The following is a 20,914-nucleotide window of genomic DNA, read 5'->3' as shown; positions in this document are numbered from 1 at the left end:
AGAGTGGATAAAGGTGACCTTGAAAAGATCTATACATAATCAAACAAATTTTTGTTTCCTTAATGGGTAGAAATATGACAATCAAATGCAGAGTTGTTTGTGAGGACAATAAAGGTTTGTGTTAATACAGAATCAAAGTTTTTTTTTTAAAAAAATGTTTCCTAAACCAGCCAATAGCTCTTTGATATCCTAGAGAAAACACATTGCAGTTTGTGAATATTTCATGACCTTTTCAATGTCCTTGAGCCCATCTTTGAGTAAAAATCAGTTGGTATGGAGATAAAATAAGGAAAAATATTTTTTCAATCTAGTTTTTCAATTGCTATATGTAAAAACTCTTGCTCTTCAGGGGAATTAAAGGCATGTAAAATGTGCTTAAATTCTAATGCTGTGCATAAAAAGTTATTGTTACAAACATGCCTTAATTCCAGTTTGGCTTCAATATAGAGAACATCTTTATAAAAAGATACATTTGTAAATTATAAATCTTTAAAATTTTATTTTATCTGAAAAATTAATCTTAAGTACATCATTGGAGAGCTGACTCATTTGAAAAGACCCTGATGCTGGGAAAGATTGAGAGCAGGAGGAGAAGCGGATGCCAGAGGATGAGATGGTTGGATGGCATGACCGACTCAATGGACATGAGTTTGGGTAAACTCTGGGAGTTGGTGATGGACAGGGAGGCCTGGAATGCTACAGTTCATGGGGTCGCAAAGGGTCAGACACAACTGACTGACTGAACGGAACTGAACTGAAATCATTGGAATTTTGATATAATAGTTCTTATAACATGTGAGTTCCTAGTTTCATCTTATTTACTGGTGTTACATTATTTATAGCTGAAATGTAAGGCACCTTTCTCACCTATCAGTCTTTAACGTAATCTCATTAAAAGTCAATTTTTATTTTTCTTTAAGCAAAACGTCATTGCATCATTTTTCAGGTGAGTTTCAGAATGAAAATAGAAAAAAAACACTTCAAGTGTCTAACAATTCAAATTTATTGATTGTGGTTTTTCTTCACTGTGAAGTGTAATACATAACAAGTATTTGAAAGCAATTTCCTGTTGTATATCCTTTAAAAAGTAATTAAAGTATTGCTTATAACATTCTGAAATTGAAAACTTCAAAATGCCTATCATAGGGAACCACTGGGAGTTGTTAAGTCAATGGAGAGAGTTTACAAAGGCATCAGGACTCAAAATAAGGTTCACTGTATAAATATACGTAAAATTGAAGTACAGAATATATGATACGATTTTTGTAAGAATAGAAAATATGCTTTAAGAAAAGCAGGCAGATAATTTCTAAAGTGAAAGGCAAATAATGAAAGAAGCCTCTTAAGTGGGATGTGTTGGGGAGAAAAGATTTCTTTCAGTTTATACTTTTGTAAAGTTCTGTCTTTATGTCACAGTGATTCCTCAAAGAATATCCTTGTCCATAAATTTTGTAAGAAATCTGAATTTTCTTTAAAATAAATTCCTAGAATTGTAATTCTAGTATATAAACAATATTGAGTAAAACATTTCTTAAGCAATTCTATATTGATTAATCTGCTACAGCAAATATGTGAAAGAGAATTTGTCTGCATCCATAAAATTGTAAATGTTTATTATTTCCTATGTGATGTAAGATAAAAACTCATATGTATTAACTCATGAAAATTAGATTGTTGAACAATTTATCACATATTTGAGTAATTTGCAGGTTTGCAATTACTTGTTAATATTATTAATCTATTATAAATATTCATTGAAACATTGCATTATGCTCTGAAGTTAAGTACTACCTCTATTTTATTCTGTTTGATATTTGGAAATATGTAAGTCTTGTGTAATGTAATCAAAATATCTGAAACTAGGATAGCTCAAAGGGATACTAAAAATAACTTATGCCAAACTTCTTGGTTTAAAGCTTAGGAAACTCATGTCAGGTAAGTGAAGTGATAATGCCTATATTTTAGAAGTTACAAAATACAAAATCCTCATCTGGGTTTAGTGTCAGGGTGTGTTTTCTTTTCCCAGTACTAAGCCCAGTTCTCAGACTAGTCATATTATCATAAAATCTTGATTCTTAAGTAAGTCCATGACAGTGAGATAGTATCATGCCTATATCACCTTGTGTTTTATTTTTGGTACTGTGAATGCCCATATATATCATGCACACATTGTGCAGATATGACAAAGTGACATTTATTCTCAAAGAAATGCTGAGCTTTCCTTTTCCTTGTTTTAAAAATTAGTAGCTGAATTGGAAAATGCAAGTTGCCAAATATGTGTATCTTTTTTTGATCCCTTAAATAGAATAGGTTCTTATTAATTACCTGGTCACAACCAATTGTATGGCTTACTTAAGAAAGCAAGGCTGAAAATATTCCATACTTATTTTGAGAGACAATGAAAATACCTAAGTGAATCCAGAGTTTAGTTGGTGAATTTGATACTGGTTTAAAATAATCTAAATTCATCTTGAACTGGTGATGAGTTTTTAAATTTTTTATACCAATAAGAAAAGTCAAGGATATGAAAAGAGAAAAAAACAAACAAAAACACTTGATAAATCTGAAAAAAACATTTTATATTGTTTTAGTGAGAAATAATTGCAAGTAAATTAGATACTCTTGAACTTAGTAATTGACATTTAGTGAAGAGAAATAATAAATATGGACAAACTAATTTAAGAGGCATTTTACATCAATGGAGAGATCAAATTCAGTTTTCATCATCTATGAGAAAACAGAAGGGCTGAATTACTTACGTATGATCTCATAATAGCACAGTGAAGCCACAGTTAGAACCCAGGAAGTTCTGAGTCATAATCTTAAATTAGTTCAGTGGGTTTGGCTTTGTTAACTCAGTATTTGATGTCTTTTCCCCCCACATAAAAGCAATAGTTTCCTGGCCATATGCATATGAATACATAGAGAAAAAGTGCTTAACAATTGCTATTAGTAGAAATCATCACAATAAAATGCATAATTTTGACAAAGCATGATACTGTAAGGCAGATATAATGTTCCCAATTTATAGGAGAAGAATATGAAAATTCAAATGGTTGTAACTCTCTCTGTCTCAGACACCTGGTAAAAATTTTTGGTACTTAAATGTAGATTTTCTCCAGGTTCATATGTCATAGGCATAATGGAAATAATTGTTTCTTTTTCTTTGCAAGAAACCCAACTTCCTCACTTAGGTTAAAAGTGGAGGCTTTCTTTGGCTCACAAATTGTAAGTAAGAGATTAAAAATTATTAATCTGAAAGAAGAGCAGAAACAAATATGAAAGTGACTCAGAAACACAGGATGATTATGTTTCTTCCTTCACACGCACACACACACACACACACACACACACACACACACACACACACACACACACACACACACACACAGAGGCATCTGCTTCTCTCTGCAGGGTGGCTTCATTCTCTTTCACTAAAGACTTTGTCCATATGATGGGAAAATGGTAACACCCAGGGTGTTCTTGGGAATGGACTTTTATCCCACATCTCTCAAAGCTTAGTTAACAAATACCATAGTCTAGACTCCTCAGAAACATTGAGAGAACAAATCTGTCCTGTATATGCTTCCTCTTCTGCCTCAGCAGCCCACTCAGAAACTCAAGCAAAACTCATTAAATGAGCATCTAGTTATGCTACAACCATAAGAACCTGAGTTGATATCTGTTCAGTGCTCTCTATAGCTAGTTCTGGGGTTTGCTGCTGTTGTTCAGTCACTCAATCATGTCTGACTCTTGGTGACCCCATGGTCTGCAGCATGCCAGGTTTTCCTGTCCTTTACTGTTTCTCTGAGTTTGCTCAAACTCATGTCCATTGAGTCAGTGATGCCATCCAACCATCTCATCCTCTGTGTCCCCCTTATACTCCTGTCCTCACTCTTTCCTGACATCAGGGTCTTTTCTAGTGAGTTGACTCATCAATTCTGAGGTAGAAAATTTATATTTTTATCTCTAATTTCCATGAACACCCTGAAGACTAAACAGTATATTCTACTTTACTGATAAGGAAATAGGGAGGGACTGAGATTTTCACCCACTTCTGTGCAATCCTGAAACCCTGCCTCTTCCTACATTTCTAATAAGCATACACTAGTGTTTCTTAATTTTGTGGTTTGTTTTAAATAATTAATTAGACTAGTGCTGTAATTAACCTATTATCCACAAAGACATTAAATTGCAAGCTACTTTTGAAAGAAAATACACAAATGTGCAATTAATATCAAGGAAATAATTGTTTTGCTGAAATCAAGTTTATGCTCAATTTTTTCCTTAGCAAGTTCATAAGTATATCAGACAAGTTATGCTATTTCAGAATTTAAAGTGATTTTAAAATAGAAGTATATCAATATTATCCTTATAAATTCAGAAGAGGGAAGTTTTAAAATTTATTGTCACATGTCAGTAAGCTATATGTTTATTGTATTTTTTTCAGTTACCATTTTGTTTAATGTCAGAAAATATGCTTAACTAAGTATAAAGAAAGAAAAATCTATGGAATAATAATACATAGAAGTCCAATAACTATAAAGTTAAGCACATAAGATATAAAATATTAATAGTATAAAGACAGTTTTTGTGTTCAAACACACAATAAAAAAGAATTAGAATCTGCTGTGTCAAAAATTATGTTTTGCTATTTTCTCAAACAGACTTTGAGATGAAATATATTTTGTTTTTGATGATTTTATGTTGTAGCAGTTGTAGTTTGTTTTTCAATCATTGGGAAAATAAGCTCAATTGGTACTGTTGGTTTGGTTAATAATTTTATATTACCTACAATTAAAGGCAAATTTAATAAAGAGAATATAAATACTCTTTGAGTTAACATGCTTTTGATGAACTGCTGACTGTCTTCAGCTGTGATAGCTAAATGCTCAAGCCACTGGTTTGATCTTCAGTTTCTATATCCAGGGATAGCTATAAAGAAATTGAACCATGCCAGAGGCTCAAGTCATGATGATATTTTATTGATCAATGAATGACCTCTCTCTTACTTAATTTATACCCAACAATTAAGTGGCTAAAACCTGTTCCTCCCCAAATGAGCAGATCAAGGCAAGTATGGTGGCAAATGGTAGGCAAATATGGAGAGTTAGGCATTTTGCCATTTGCAGACTAAGAAAATTCTGGATTTGTTACCAGTATAAATTCTGGCATGTTGAGTTATGGGGAGAGAGATTTGTTTTTTTTCTGAAATATGTCAATATCTTACTGAAAAAAAATGGAAAAGAACTTCTGGCATGTTAGTTATAGTAAGAGAGATTTGTTTTTTGTTTTTTCTGATATAAGTCAATGTCTTACTGAAAAAGAATTGGAAAAGAAATTCTGGCATGCTTAGTTATGGGAAGAGAGATTTGTTTTTTTCTGATATATGTCAATATCCTACTGAAAAAAAATTGGAAAAGAATTTCTGGCATGTTTAGTTATAGGAAAATATATTTGTTTTTTCTGATATAAGTCAATATCTTACTGAAAAAATTGGAAAAGAATATAGACAGAAGAAGGCACTAATGGACTCCTACCCTTATTCTGATGGTAGTTGGTAGCACCGTCTTGCTGCTAAATCCTGTGGCTTCATATGTTATATGACTTCATTAAAATGTTTCAGAGCACTACAGAGCTTTCTGTGCTTTATAGCAGCGTCACAGTAGCTATCTATTTAAGAGTAGTGTCCTACTCTCAATTTGTCAATCCTACTCTCTCAATTTGTTCTGCTCTCCCCTCTGCCCTCCCCATGTCCACGTATCCTTTCTCTATGTCTGAGTCTATTCCTTCCCTGGAAGTAGATTCATCTGTACCGTTTTTCTAGATTCTATACATATGCTCTGTGATGAGCTAGAGGGGTAGGATGGGGCAGTGGGTAGGAGAAAGGTTCAAAAAGAAGGGGAGGTGGGAGGAGGGAACGGGATGGGGAACACATGTAAATCCATGACTGATTCATGTCAATGTATGGCAAAAACCACTACAATATTGTAAAGTAATTAGCCTCCAACTATTCATAAAATATTCATATATATGAATATATTCATAAAAATAAATGAAAAAAAAAACAAAAAGAGGGGGATATATACATGCATAGAGTTAATTCACTTTGTTGTGCAGCAGAAATTAACAACATTATTAAGCACTTATACTCCAGTAAAAAAATGCTTCATGCTAATGGTAATAATCAATAAGTTACAGCTTGAAGTCATGGATTAAATCTCCAAGAAAACATAGTCAGTTTTTCTTCTAGAAAAGTTATTTCATGTTTTTGAAACTCAGTAGAAAGCACCTAATTCAGATTCAGGATTCACAAGGAACATAAACACCTGAGACAAGTGGGAAGAAGGTTATGATCAGGAGATGATAATGCCATGCCTCCTATTTAGAAGTACCTTGGATCACGCCTCTCATTTTCCCCCAGCTCCTATCATGGCTGCCCTGGAACTCTCATCAGGAAGAGTGGTCCTGAGGTAATACCTGTATTTCCCTTATTAGCTTATTTCATGGAAGCAAAGAAATTAAAATTTATTCTTCCCTAATATTGGCATATATTGCTAATGGTACCACTTATTTGATATATACACTCATTCTGCCTCAACCAAGTTAAGTACAAGAAGCATCAAATCACATTTACAGCAATAAATAAGCATAATCACAGATATGAATTGCAATATTATTAATATTTAGAGACTTATGCTCCATCTTTATATTGAATTCAACCTGATCTTTATGATCTGATTTTAATCAATGTTGTTTTTATTATTTCATCAGCTTTGTGTGTCAGAGTAATGAGTTTCAAAAGCTGACAAAGGGTTCATGACTCATAGCACTTCTATTAACTGCTTGCTTTAGGGTGAATGTTTCATGCTAAACAATAGCATTAGATTTTGATTTTCATGGAGTAAAGTTGGAATTCATTCTCTAATAGCTACTTATGTTTATTTACAGCTCTTTACAGTCATGTTTCCACCAACCCAATTATACAGATGAAGGATCAGTGAGGTTAAGTGCTTTGCCCAGCATCAGTCAGTATGTGAACTAAAAGCTGAGGTTAGAATTTCTTTCAATCTCTCTGTGAGTCACTGAGCCACACTGCCCTGCAAAGCATGAAAGGATTTATTTGGCAATTTTTAAAAATCTTCAAATTTCACGATGAATTGTAAATATTATGTTTGAGGGAGCTCTCTTATTATAATGGTTAAATGCAGTAAATGTACATAATCAAATTCAATATCAACTATTTTAATTAACTGATCTACACAAAATTGCTAGCTAAAATTTTCTAGTAGTTTGATTCTGACTGTATACTTAAGTCATAGAAACAAATTAATTTGTCTTTTTGTTTTATAAAATAATATGAATTGTTCACCAGTAATGGACTGTGAAGCTGATAAATAGGGATATAAATGTTCTTATCCAATAACTATGTTTGAATTTTGTTAAATATTTTTACAGTAGATTATATTATATTGAAAAGGATTCTAGGCTTGTAGATTGCAAATCTGGAGCCAATTTTCATCTATAAAAGGCTAATACATTAATAAGCTGAGCTTTTACAAATGACCTCTAATTAAAATTACATCATATATCATAAAGTATATTTAAAAGTATGAGCTACTGTGAAGTGAACTCATTTTCATGTGAATAATTATATCCCTTAATAGATAACTTAATAACACACAGTATAATTGAGAAAAAATTCTTACAGCATAATCACTGACTCACAGAAGACAAACTCCAGAAGATATAAATGCCTCTCAGGAGTCCTGACTGTAGAGCAGGGATCAAACATCTATCTATTCATTTATTCGAGAAGCTTAACTTTTTGCTTTGACTAAGAAAGGTCTCTTCCCAAGACCTCTGTGTTTTACTGTGTCTGAGGTTCACTTTGCCTAGCATTCATAACATTATATAATTCTGGAAGTAAAAGAAAATTTAACATTCTTTGACATAGCCTTTCACCTTTCAGTGATAAAGCAGAATTCTAAAGAGGGAGACTTACCTTCCACATGTTACATAGTTAGTCCATAATTTTATCATTTTCTGTAATTTTCTCCTGTTTTGAATAACTCCAGGAGGGGTGATTATACTGAGAGCTCCCTTCCTTACATTCCTGGCCTTGTTTCTTCCACAGAGAGTTTTTTTTTTTTTTTTCCCCTTTTTCCTTAAAGGCTGTATGATGCAAGAGAGTGGTTTCTAAGGTTGCACATTATTTAATTTTTTTAATTTATTTTTTAATTGAAGGATAATTGCTTTACAGAATTTTGTTGTTCTCTGTCAAACCTCAATATGAATCAGTCACAGGCATACATATATCCCCTCCCCTTTGAACCTCCCTCCCATCTCCCTCCCCATCTCACCCCTCTAGGTTGATACAGAACTCCTGTTTGAGTTTCCTGAGCCATATAGCAAATTCCCATTGGTTATCTATTTTGCTTATGGTAATATGTTTCCATATTCCTCTTTCCATACATCTCACCCTTTCTTCCCCTCTCCCCATGTCCATAAGTCTATTCTCTCTGTTTGTTCCTCCATTGCTGCTCTGTAAATAAGTTCTTCAGTACCATTCTTCTAGATTCTGTATATATGTGTTAGAATATGATATTTATCTCTCTCTTTCTGACTGACTTCACTCTGTATAATAGGTTCTAGGTTCATCCACCTCATCAGAACTGACTCAAATAAGTTTCTTTTTATGGCTGAGTAATATTCCATTGTGCATATTTATCACAACTTCTTTATCCATTCATCTGTCGATGGACATCTAAGTTGCTTCCATGTTCTAGCTATTGTAAATAGTGCTGCAATGAACAATGGGATACACGTGTCTTTTTCAGTTTTTGTTTTCTCAGGATAAATGCCTAGGATTGGGATTTCTGGATCATATGGTGATTTTATTCCTAGTCTTTTAAGGAATCTCCATACCGTCTGTCACAGTGGCTGTATCAATTTATATTCCCACCAACAGTGCCAGAGAGTTCCCTTTTCTCCACATCCTTTCCAGCATTTATTGTTTGTACACTTTTTGATGATGGCCATTCTGACTGGTGTAAGGTGATATCTCATTGTAGTTTTGATTTGCATTTCTCTAATAACGAGCGATGTTGAGCAACTTTCCATGTGTTTGTTAGCCATCTGTGTTTCTTCTTTGGAGAAATGTCTGTTTAGGTCTTTTTCCCACTTTTTGATTGGGTTGTTTGTTTTTTTGGCACTGAGTTGTATGAGCTGCTTGTATATTTTAGAAATTGATCCTCTGTCAGTTGTTTCACTTGCTATTATCTTCCCCCATTCTGAGGGTTGTCTTTTCACCTTGCTTATAGTTTCCTTTGTTGTGCAAAAGCTTTTAGGTTTAATCAGGTCTCACTTATTTACTTTTGTTTTTATTTCTGTTATCCTAGGGGATGGGTCATAGAGGATCTTGCATTGATTTGTGTCATCTAGTGTCCTGCCTGTGTTTTCCTCTAAGAATTTTATAGTTTCTGGTCTTGCATTTAGGTCTTTAATCCATTTTATCTTTGTGTATGGTGTTAGAAAGTGTTCTGATTTTTTAAACTTGTAATTTAGGAGAAAAAATTCCTTTTTTGTAGTATTGCCATAGGGTTACATTAGATAAACTACCTAGGTAACAATTGACTTTCTCTTACCTATAATGTTTAGGCAGAATATAGAATTGGTACCTCAAAAGACACAGTGCAGGTCTGAAAATGGTCTGAAAGATCTGTCCACATAATAGCTTTACATATACAGTATATAAAAAACAATTTAGAAAACATTGGGTTTCAAACATTTTGTGTCCTGCTGAATACTCAGATTTTTCTTTTTTAAGACTAGTGAAACACTGATCAAATTATTAAACATCTGAAAAACTGACAGAATCACTGAGTTTATATCATTTCTTTTTTACCTATAAAATATAAAAAGAATTAGAAAAAATATCAGAGAATTAATTCTTGACTGTCATGAGAGGGTAATAGTCCTAAGTTAGAAGGATCATCAACACTTTCTCAAAGCCTCAATTTTATATGGAGGCATAACTTAATATATGTTTCAGAAATGACATATTTATTTTTATGTAGTGAATATCATCATATGATCATCAGTGTTACTTGAGTGGAAGTGATGTACTAGTGAATAATTACTTTTTGCTATATAGTTGAGTTATGACCACCATACAATAATATTTAAAGGTACAACTATATATACATATATACACAGAAACACACTCAGGATATCATCAATAAAATCACTGAAATCAAGACAATGAACATATATATCAACCTGAAAAACTGACATGTCCCTTTATAATTAGTTTTCCAATCCCCTCTGTCTCTCCTAAGAAAATGACTGATCTATTTTCTGTCACTGCATGTTAGTTTGCTTTTCTAGAGTTTCATATGAATTAAATCATTCCACATGTGTTATTTTTTTATTCTTTCATTCAGTATGGCTATTTTGAGATTCACCAATCTTACTCATATCAATAGTCCATTTCTTAGTATTGCTAATTAGCATCCCACTTAATCAATATACCACAGTTTATCTGTTCATAAAATGATGGACATTTGGGTTTTCAGTTTGTAGTTAATATAAATTTTTAAAATTTATTTAAAAAATTTAGTTGCTATGAACATTATTGTATAGTCATTTCAGTGGACACGTGCTTTCATTTCTTTGGGTAAATACTAAAAACTGGAAAAGTGGAATCATGATCATATGTGAATCATGCTGTTTCCTTTTGAGGAAACTGGCAAACTCTCATACAAAGTGAATGTACCAGTTTTCATTTCCACCAGCAGGGTGTAAGAGTTTTGGTCACTCCAAATCCTTACTAATACTTGGTAAGGTCAGTCTTTTGAATTTTAGCCATACTGATAATTGTGTAGTGGTATTTCATTATGGTTTAATTCCTATTTCTCTAATAATATTGTTCATCTTTTCATGTGCTCATTTGCTATCCACTTAGCTTTTGTGATAGAGTGTTGCTCAAATCATTTGACCATTTTTTAATGTGTTCGTGTTTATGAGAACTCTCTCTCTACATATTCTAGATATAAGTTTTCACCTAATATGTGGTCTGCAACTATTTTTCCCCACCTGGAACTTGTCTTTTCTTTCACTTAATAGTGTTGGGTTTAATGAGCAGAAAATTTTAATTTTGATAGAATTTCTTTTTTATTTTATGGATCACACTTTTATGTAATGAATCTTGGCATAACACAAGATTGAAAAGACTTTATCCTATATTTAATTATAGAAAATTTTATTTTAGAGATTTACATGTTTCACTTAGTACTATAGTACACTATTAGCTGAATTTTCTATATTCTTCGATGTTTTCTTTATGGATATCCATGTTCTACACCATTTGTTGAAAACTCTATTCTCCCTGTACTGACTTTTCTTTGCATCTTTGTGGAAAAAATGTGGAAACAGACTTTTGTATAAGTCTATTTCTGGGCGCTCTATTCTGTTGCATTAGTATGTTTGTCTATCTTGTCTTGATAGTCAAGTCTTACAAACAAGTGGTTGTCTTCCAACTTTTCTTTTTGTTCCTGAGTTTTCTTGGTATTCTAGCTGAATTTTATTTATATATGAATTTTAAAAGCAGCCTATCAAAATCCTATTATTGAGGTCATCTGATTCTGGAAAGTTTTTTTCGTAAAAATTTTAATTACAGTTTCAATTTTTTGAGAGATATAGGACTTTCATATTTTCACAATTTGTTAACTGAATTTGTTTCTTTGATTATTTTCCAAAACTTTCCAGATGTCACTCCAGTTTATTTTTGATTGCACTCTTTCCCATGAAGACCATACTTATTTTCTTCCAGATATAATATTCTATTGCCCTCTGGCTTCTTCTGAGATATTTTCTTTATCATTAACTCCAAGTTTGATTCTGATGTTTCTTGTAGTCTTTGTCATATTTCTTGAGCTTCATAAATATAATTTAAAGCTGTTCATTTTTTTTTCATTGTTTCTTTAATTTTTTCCTCCTGATTTCTCTATCCTCTTTTGGGGAATTCTATTTTAACTTTCCACAGAACACACTGATGTTTAATGTTCAGTCATTTTGTCTTTCTGCTTGATTTTGACTTATTTATATTGGTATAGCTTTAGTGTTTGTTTTCACAGTTTTTTAAAAGCCTTATTTATTGATTTATGGCTGTGCTGGGACTTCATTGTTGTCTGGGCCCTTCTCTAGTTGTGGCAATTGGGGGCTACTCTTCCTTGCAAGAAGTGGGCTTCTCGTTGCGGTGGCTACTCTTGTTACAGAGCATGGGCTCTAGGACTGACAAGTTTAAGCAGTTGCAGTATGTGGGCTCAGTAGTTAAGGTTCCCAGGCTCTAAAGCACAGGCTCAGTAGTTATGCCACACAGGCTTAGGTGCTCTACGGCATGGGGGATCTTCCCAGACCAGGTATCAAACCCATATCTCCTGCACTGAACCACCAGCAAAACCCTTTCACATTTTTAATCTTTCATTAATCCCATCCATAACTATGCTATGAAATAATTGAGTAAAAATAACTGGGTATGAAAAATCTGAAGTATGTATGATATTATTTCACCTATTTTTACAGTTTGAAACCATGCCAAGTAATCTATGGTTCTATGTTTCTGCGATCCAGTAAATACAACTAAGTAATAGCAATTAAGATATTTGTGAAAACTATCACCAAGTATATTTTAATAAGATAAGCAATAACATTGTTTTGTATAGAATAAGGTATGCATTTAATTTTCTACTACTAATTATCAGTAGTAATGTCAGCAGTCAGCAGTATCAACAGTCAGATTATTATAGAAAAGTGATGCTTTTAAGTTTTATAACACTGAGTTAAAACATTGAATATTTACAAATTATAAAAAGGTAAGTTATATCCTCTTATGAAACACATTAATTGAAACAAGTTTTAATACTTGTCCATCCAATAGCAAACTGAGTATTATGCAAATGAAATTTAAAAGTTACTGAAGTTCAGTAGTGAAAAAAATGATAGAAAAATAAGGATATCTCATAATAGAAGGTGTTTAAAGTTTGCCTCCATGCTATAGGAAATATGAGTACTTAAGCAAATATAAAACTTATTTATGAGTGACATAAAGAAGTCACAGTACAAGCAGACCTTGAGTATATGGTGGTTCCACAGCGCTCATAAATTTAACAGTGTTTTTTGTCCTTTGCTTCTTTTCTCTCTGTTCTCCTAAACATGATGGTTTAAAATCTAAGATGGTAGATAAAGCTTTATTCATCAGTTCTTCATTCCAGGCAGCAGATCTGAGGAAAAGGGAGAAGTGGGAAAAGACCTTTTATGAGATTTTCTAGAAGTCGATGCATTGCATATTTAAGTACACATCAATGTCACTGGCCAGACTTGGTACAAGGCCACACTAACTGCAAAGAAGGTTGGGATTTGCAGTTCAAGCTAAAAATCAGATACTTTAATGCCAAAAAAGAAAACGGATGTTAAAGTAGGCAACAAGTGGCCTCTGCAATGACATGTTTAAGTTACAGTATTAAACCCCTATCCACTGGTGGCTCAGATGGTAAAGAATCTGCCAGCAATGAGAGAGACCCAGGTCAGATACCAATGTTGGAAAGATACCCTAGAGAAGGAAATGGCAATCCTTTCTAGTATTCTTGCCTGGAGAATTCCATGGACACAGGAGCCTGGCGGGCTACTCTGGGTCCTAGGAGTCAGACATGGTTGAGTGACTAACACTTCACTTTATCCATGGAATAGTCATATTATTTATTTTAGGCATTTCACCTCAAAAGACTTGATCCTTGGGATTATCCTAAGGAAGCATTCCTGTTACTATCTTAGCCTCCCTAGTTAAAGAGCCTAGGATACTGTTTAGGGTGATTACAGTCTGCCACATTAAGAAGACTTATTTCAAGCACGAAAGCCAGAACTGTGTTAAAAACTCCTTGCAAATTTTAAAGAATATTCTCATAACTCAAAACTACATCAGGTATAAGAAATATATTGCTGTGAATAAGCATTAATTTTTTATTATAAAATTCCACATATACATATAATTTTAAAACTTACACATTTACATAATAAATGTTCCAAAGCAGGGTTTTGTGATAAGAGTTGGAGAGATAAAATACATGTTGTGTTTCATAACAGGGGAAAAAAAAACCCTGGAATTGTAGCAATTGCCATTTATTGACTACTTGCATGTTGTTAGATACTATTCTAAGTGTTTTACATACATTTATAAAACTATCATCTATAACACACTTGAGAATTATTGTATTCATTTTTACAAATAAGAGCAATAAAGTAAAGAGAATTTGAATATTTTCATGAAACAAAATGGACATACTATGCCTCTAAGAGAAGAGACTTATCCATGAGCTGAAAGGACATTTAGTATCTCACAATTCTAAATTGACTAGTTTCTAACATTGAAATGCATCGTTAAGAATTTGAGGACTTGACCTTGATAGGTAAAAGTGTATGAGTTTCTTTAAACAATGTAAACGCTAAGGGAATAATCTAGATAACTCTGTCCTTATTCTAGGAATTTTCAATTATGAAGATTGGATATTCACTGAAATCTAAAACAGCAAAATATATTACTATATTGGGACTTTTAACTTTCAGAAATTTTATGCTTTTTATTGAACTGGATATTGAGGGAAGAAAATTCATTTACCACGTCTTACTTACAGCAAGGCTATTTCAGAGGATGAATGAGAAGTGTGTGTCTGAAACTTGGAATAAAATGCAAATGTAGCAAAAGTATACAGTTTAGTTTGATTACAGTATAGGTCAGCTTGGCGGATGAGTTGCTCGAAATAGATGATCAAGATTGTATGAGTTAATTCTGTGGCATGCTGAGACATAACTGGCAGTGTTTCTAATGCCCTGCACCAGGAAGCACATAATTACTGCTGTTATTATGGAGGATATGAATGCGGTCTCCTAGCAATATGCTAAGCACCTTCTCTCTTGAGCACTTAAAGTGTTTCATGTGCTTCAATTAAGAAAGCTTTTTTTTCACATAGAAAATAGCAAATAAAATAAAGAAACAATAAAAATGGAATTTAATTTCAAAGGTATATATATGTTTTAAGGTAATCTTAATTTTTAAGATTAATTCCTAGTGAGTGAGTGATAGAGTATAGTTTTACTTTCTAGACATTAATACCTTCATTTTAAAAATTGTCAGGGGGAAGAATGAAGGGCAGGGACATTCAAGGAGTTTGGGATGGACATGTACACACAACTATACTTAAAATGGATAGCCAACAGGGATCACATGGAACAGCACATGGAACTCTCTTCAATGTTATATGGCAAACTGGATGGGAGGGGAGTTCAGGGGAAAAACGGACACATGAACATTTATAACTGAGTTCCTTTGCTGTTCACCTGAAATTATCACAACATTGTTTGTTAATCAGCTATCCCCAATATAAAATAAGAAGGTTCAATAAATAAAATAATTTTAAAAGTCTATAAACAAATGCAAACATATAATAAATAAGATGTTGATAATTTTAATTATTCAATGTATATTTTTGTTTAAAATATATTATCTATAGCTTTTCTTTAAAACACAAATTGTTCTCGTGGGTCTAAAAAGCACTATTTGCTTGAGAGATACTAGTTGAAATGAAATACAAAAATTTAAAAGAAAAACATACATAAAGATAAGGCATAAACTATCTACAAAAAATTGAAAAATGTAATTAAATAAGTCAGTACATTAATTACAATTTAGATATAAGTCCTCTTATATGTGTTAAGTGAAGCATTCTATGGGCATTATTGTAAGTTTTCATCTTGGTTCATTCAGTGCGTTTTTTATATATGAAGCAACATATCAAATATTATGACTTTTCATCTAAAACCTAGATAAATTAAATTAGATTAAAAGTTTAAATTAAAAATAAGTTGCTCTCCTGTACAATATTTGCTTCTGGAATCAAGCAAATACATTGTCTAAGTTTCACTAGAGATGATTCTGTCTTTTATACAGTCTTCTTTTCCCCCCCATATTTGTCCAACTAAATCCAGACAAGCATTGTTCATTGGTAATATGTAATTAAATGTCTAAGAGATGTTCAAAGACCTGGGATATCATGGAAAATATCACACTAACTTGCTCTTACAGCTGTTCTTGTAGTAAAAGTCAATAGTCCTCAACCAGAATCACCTTTAAAAAACTAGGCGTGGTATATTACAGATGCTTATAATTGAGAGTGGTGACCTGCTGGGTTTATATCCTAGAATGCAATTGTATTGTTCTAATTCTAGAAGAAATAGATATAGATATCAACTTATACTTAACTGTACAGTAAATTCACCGTTCCTCTTTAATATAAGTTAGGCAATGTTGAATGAATATTTCCTTGCTGGGAGCATTGAGAACTAGAATTCATGAATCAAATGCCTTTTTCTAAGTTCATATATTATTTATGTAATAATTATCATAAATGCTTTATGAGCACAAACACAACTTCCTACCCTCATCTTTCCTGCCAACGTATTAAATTAAAAGTGACACTTTTGCCTATTGTAGCTTTCCCTCTCTCTACAACTCTTTTCTCTTCCCTAGATTCTTGTTCTCATTTGCCTTATCATTCAGACTAAACTAAACCCGTCTGAATAATCACACCAACACTAATTTAAAAACAAAATCTAGAAATTGGGTTAAAGTAAAAGAATTTAGGAGTAAATTTAATGCCTTTATTTTGTGCTAGGTCTCATGTATATAACCTCAATTCATTTTTACAACTCTGGTAGGTAATGTATTATTCCCTTTCTGTAATAAACTGGGAAACTGAAGTGTTGAAATGTTAACTAACTTGTGAAAGAAAACACATCTGGGAGTGGGGAAACTATATGGCACCAATGCTTGTGTTTTTCTGTTGTTGTATAGTATATAAGACAATAAGTAGAACATAACATGAAATTCATATTAAAAACTGATAAAGGAAAAAAATGCCTATAGTCTTCATTCTTTTAGAGGGACAATTTACAATTAATCCATAAAGTAATAGAAGAATTAAAATGTTCTCATTAGAGTGATCATGGAATGTGGAAGTAATCAACTTCAGGACCCTAAGAAAGTTTATTTCCACATTATTTATTAAATAAATATTTGTTCACATTCTTGTGAGTGCTCTGCATATCTCTTTCTGTTAAGTTTATAGATGGACACAGAAGAGACCCCTGTCTTCATAAAGTTTAAATTTCATAGGAAAGAGAGAAGAAAATCGTTTTTGTTATTCAGTCTCTAAGTCATGTCTGACTCTTTGAAGCCCCATGGACTGCAGCCCACCAGGCTCATCTGTCCTACCCTGTCTCCTAGGGTTGCTCAAATTCATGTCCATCGAGTCAGTGATGCTATCTAATCATCTCATTCTCTGCTGCCCTCTTCTCCTCCTGCCATCAATCTTTTCTAGCAGTAGGGTCTTTTCCAGTGAGTCAGCACTTCTCATCAGGTGACCAAAGTATTGGAGCTTCAACTTCAGCATCAGTTCTTCCAGTGAAAATTCAGGGTTGATTTCCTTTAAGATTGACTAGTTTGAACCACTTGCAGTTCAAGGGACTCTCAAGAGTCTTCTCAAGCTCCACAATTCAAAAGCATCAATTCTTTTGTGTTCATTCTTCTTTATTGTCCAACTCTCACATCCATAGATGACCACTTTGAAAACCATAGCTTTGATTATACAAACCTTTATCCACAAAATGATGGCACTGCTTTTTAATACCCTGTCTAGGTTTGTCCTAGCTTTCCTTCAAAGGAGCAAGTGAATTTTAATTTCATGTCTGCAGTCACCATCTGAAGTGACTTTGGAGTCCAAGAAAAGAAAACCTGTGATACCTGTGATGTCTTCCATTTTCCCCCTTCTATTTGCCATGAAGTGATGGGAGAGGAAAATTGCCAAAAAGTAAATCAAGTCTTAAACATTGGTTTCAAATACTGATAAATGTTCCTGGACCAAAAGAAAAAAAAAAAAAAAAAAAAAAAGAATAATGCGAGTAGTGTGATACTAGGTGCCACTTAAAAGGAAATGGCATTTGAGTGAAGGGTGAGAGTTACTGGGCCATGTGCAGAATTTAGATATGGACTCTTCAGACAGAGGGAAGAAATTAAAAAATTAACACTTTAAAGTCTTTGATGTCTCCCAGAGACAGAAAGCAAAATGACCAGATGTAATGGTCTAGAAAGTAGCTGGAGATAAGGTTGAAGAAGGAAGTAGGTACTATTTATCTTGTTATCCATGGTGAAGTGTTTCTGGGACTAATGGAATATTATCAGAGAGTATCATACAGAAAAATAACATGGCATTTTAAAAAGTTATTACAAAGACTAGATGAAACTTATGCTTCTGGGAAAGACAGAGTAACAAGAACCAGATTTTCTCTCCTGCTGAACAAACAAATAATAAATAAAGCAAAGGGGGAAAAAAGCATGTTTCAAGACAGTTTTACATCAAGCAATGAAGGGTTGTTTGTATGTTAACTGACTCAGAAAAAAAATCATGTGATAAAATATAATATCCATTTCTTATAAAAATTCTCAGCATGTGCAATCAGGCAAGAAAAGAAAAAGTAGCAAGGATTCTTTAATATCTGCAAATCAATCAATGTAATACACCACATTAACAAATTAAAAGATAAAAACCGTATGACTATCTCAATAGATGCAGAAAAAGCCTTTGACAAAATTCAGCATCCATTTATGATAAAAACTCTCCAGAAAGCAGGAGCAGAAGGAACATACCTCAACATAATAAAAGCTATATATGACAAACCCACAGCAAACATTATCCTCAATGGTGAAAAATTGAAAGCATTTCTCCTAAAATCAGGAACTAGACAAGGGTGCCCACTCTCACCACTACTATTCAACATAGTTTTGGAAGTTTTGGCCACAGCAATCAGAGCAGAAAAATAAATAAAAGGAATCCAGATAGGAAAAGAAATGAAACTCTGTTTGCAGATGACATGATCCTCTACATAGAAAACCCTAAAGATCCTACCAGAAAATAGAGCTAATCAATGAATATAGTAAAGCTGCAGGATATAAAATTAGCACACAGAAATCCCTTGCATTCCTATACACTAACAATGAGAAAACAGAAAGAGAAATTAAGGAAACTATACCATTCACCATTGCAACAAAAAGAATAAAATACTTAGGAGTATATCTACCTAAAGAAACAAAAGACCTATACATAGAAAACTATAAAACACCGATGAAAGAAATCACAGAGGACACAAATAGGTGGAGAAATATACCGTGTTCATGGATTGGAAGAATCAATATTGTCGCCAGTCAGAATGGCTGCTATTCAAAAGTCTACAAGCAATAAATGCTGGAGAGGGTGTGGAGAAAAGGGAACCCTCTTACACTGTTGGTGGGAATGCAAACTAGTATAGCCACTATGGAGAACTGTGTAGAGATTCCTTAAAAAACTGGAAATAGAACTGCCATATGACCCAGCAATCCCACTCCTGGGCATATATACCAAGGAAACCAGATCTGAAAGACACACGTGCACCCCAATGTTCATCACAGCACTGTTTATAATAGCCAGGACATGGAAGCAAACTATATACCCATCAGCAGACGAATGGATAAGAAAGCTGTGGTACATATACACAATGGAATATTACTATGCCATTAAAAATACATTTGAATCAGTTCTAATGAGATGGATAAAACTGGAGCCCATTATACAGAGTGAAGTAAGTCAGAAAGATAAACACCAATACAGTATCCTAACACAATTTAGAAAGATGGTAGCTATAACCCCATATGCAAGACAGAAAAAGAGACATAGATATATAGAACAGACTTTTGGACTCTATGGGAGAAGACGAGGGTGGGATGATCTGAGAGAACAGCATCAAAACATGTATATTATCAAGTGTGAAAAAGATCGCCAGTCCAGGTTGGATGCATGAGACAAGCGCTTGGGGCTGGTGCACCGCGATGACCCAGAGGGATGGGATGGGGAGGGAGGTGGGAGGGGGGTTCAGGATGGGGAACACACGTAACTCCATGGCTGATTCATGTCAGTGTATGGCAAAAAGCACTACAATATTGTAAAGTAATTGGACTCCAACTAATAAAAATAATTGGGGGAAAAAAAAAAGTAAAAAGCATCCAAGTTTGAACAAATAAAGTAAGACATCTCTTTTTCTCAGATGACATGGAAGTTTTGGCAATCATGTACCTGACATGGGGAGTGTATCCCTAGTATACAAACTTTTAAAATACCATGAAGCAATCATTTAAAAATAGACAAAATATTTTAACAGGCACTTCACTATAGATGTTACACAGATAACAGTGAAGCAAAAGAAAAAGATGATCAACATCATTAATCATTAGGGAAATTCTAATGAAACCACAGTAATATATCACTACACACTCTCAGAATGGCAAAAATTCAAAAGATTGGCATACTAAATGTGAGTTAAGGATATGGAGGTATTGACATCCTTACATAGTGATAGGAGAGTGAAATTGTACAATCACTTTGGACAACTGTATGCCCACTAAAAATGACCAGGAAATATATAAACTTTGAGATGTAATATATACGCCTTGTATAAGAAGCAACAAGGGATCCAGTAAGTCTAGAGGAAAAAAAGGCAAATGTGAGAGTGAGAGGTAAAAGTCAAAGAACTAAAAGAGGTCTTTGTAATCTGCTTGTAAGCATAATGACATTCACTTTGACTGAGGTTGGAAGCCATTGAAGGGTTTTGAGCAGAGAAGAAATGTGGTCAGGGTTTTTAAAAGGATAATTGTAATTTTTCTGTTGAGAAAGTTGTTGCTCTTCAGTCCCTGAGTCATGTGTAACTTTTTGTGAGCCCACGGACTGTAGTCTGCCATGCTCCTCTTTTCTCTGCTGTCTCCCAGAACCTGCGC

The sequence above is a fragment of the Muntiacus reevesi genome, chromosome 8 (assembly GCF_963930625.1).
Source record: "Muntiacus reevesi chromosome 8, mMunRee1.1, whole genome shotgun sequence".
Lineage (NCBI taxonomy): Eukaryota > Metazoa > Chordata > Mammalia > Artiodactyla > Cervidae > Muntiacus > Muntiacus reevesi.
The sequence above is the reverse complement of the archived record's forward strand: the minus strand, read 5'-3'. Positions refer to the sequence as shown.